General features: G+C 38.0%; 1 non-coding gene across 1 annotated transcript; it reads right to left on the bottom strand.

Moving 5' to 3' along the window:
- Positions 1-606: 606 nt before the first annotated feature.
- LOC139860921 (small nucleolar RNA R71) lies at positions 607-713 on the bottom strand. The gene has a single exon (XR_011763547.1). It is a non-coding gene; the product is annotated as a small nucleolar RNA R71 (small nucleolar RNA).
- Between the last annotated feature and the right edge of the window lie 1,189 nt (positions 714-1,902).

Raw genomic sequence — 1,902 nt, 5'->3', positions numbered from 1 at the left:
AGAATCGCCATCTAGTCGACCAAGTACTCCAATTCAAATTTCCGATAATCCATTTTTTGAACCCGGCCTCACAATTGAGAACTCGGAGGATATTTAAGGACAATTCAGAGATCCTGAACCACTAATCATTCCTCCTAAACCACAAATCATTCAACCAGAGATTGTCGAGGAAGAAACCATTAAATCAGAATTCTCTAGTGATTCAGATTCAACAAATTCAATCATGGAAAATCCGGAACCTCTAAGTATGGAAGATCGAATGAGAACTAAACGCACTGGCCAAGGTCACGCAATTACTCAACCAGACATTAATGCGCCAGATTATGAAATCAAAGGACAAATTCTACACATGGTAACTAATCAATGCCAATATAGTGGTATGCCAAAATAAGATCTAAACAAACATCTTCGAACCTTTAATAGGATCTGTACTCTATTCAAAATCAGAGAAGTTGAGGATGAACAGATCTATCTCATGTTGTTTCCCTGGACTTTAAAGGGAGAAGCCAAAGATTGGTTAGAATCATACCTGAAGGAGCGATTGATACATAGGATGTTTTAGTTGAAAATTTTCTTAAAAGATTCTTTCCAGTATCTAAAGCCGTGAGACTTCAAGGAGAAATTGTTACGTTCGCGCAAAAGCCAAATGAAACATTATATGAAGCGTGGACAAGATTCGAAAAGTTGTTGAGAGGATGTCCTCAGCACGGTTTAGACACTTATCAAATAGTGCAAATATTCTACCAAGGATGCGACGTTGCTACACGAAAAGACATCGACACAGCAGCTGGTGGTTCCATTATGATGAAAACCGCAACCGAAGCTCACAAAATTATTGATAATACAGCCTCCCACTCTCATGAGTGGCATCAGGAAAAAGATATTTTTCGTTCATCTAAAGCGGCTAGAGCCGATTCTAGCCATGACTTTGATTCTATTTCCGCAAAAATAGATGCTTTCGAGAGACGAATGGAAAAGATGACTAAAGATATTCACGCAATACAAATCATTTGTGAGCAATGCGATGGACCACACTTAATGAAAGATTGTCACATTGAACAAACGATGGAACAACGTGAGAATGTTTCCTACATGAACCAAAGGCCGGGAAATAATTATCAAAATAATTATCAACCGCCAAGGCCAAACTTCAATCGAAATCAAAACATTCTTTACAATCCAAATGGACCCAACAATAACTCGTACAACCAACAAGGTCCGAATAACCAACCAACTCAAAACAACACTTTCAATCAACAAAGACCTACTTGTATAAACCACAAAGACAAATCTAGAAGAAATGATGGCAAAGCTAATGGAATCTCAAACACAATTTATTACATCTCAAACCCAAATAAATGAGAGGTTTGATCAATCATTAAGAACTCAACAAGCTTCCATTTTGAATCTAGAAAAATACGTAGGTACTCTTGCTAGCATGATGAGTGAGAGAGAACAAGGAAAGCTACCGAGTGATACTGAAGTAAATCCTCGGAATGAGAATGTTAATATGGTATCAACAAATTCTAAAAAACCAGCATCAGAAGATGAGAAGGTTTTTGATGTGAGTAACAATGAAGAAGTTACAACACCACCACCACCCGAGTATGTAAAGCCATTGGTGGCACCATACAAACCACTCATCCCGTTTCCAAGAAAAGGAGTTGAGTATGAGCAAGTAATATGTAATAAAGTTTGTGATACCTCTGGAAAGAAGAAGAAGAATAAGAAAGTGCAAGAAACAAAAGCCGTAGAAGTAAACCCGGTAAAGACAGTTCCACCAAAACTTCCACCAAGGTTGGGTGATCCGGGTGAATTTATTGTTCCTTGTCTACTTAGTGATTGTGTCATGTATGATGCACTAGAAGATTTAGGTACGAGTGTGAGTGTAATGTCTCTTTC

Source organism: Rutidosis leptorrhynchoides, chromosome 7 (genome assembly GCF_046630445.1).
Source record: "Rutidosis leptorrhynchoides isolate AG116_Rl617_1_P2 chromosome 7, CSIRO_AGI_Rlap_v1, whole genome shotgun sequence".
In the NCBI taxonomy this organism is placed as follows: domain Eukaryota; kingdom Viridiplantae; phylum Streptophyta; class Magnoliopsida; order Asterales; family Asteraceae; genus Rutidosis; species Rutidosis leptorrhynchoides.
Note: the sequence above shows the minus strand (reverse complement) of the source record. Positions and strands in the feature narration are given on the sequence as shown.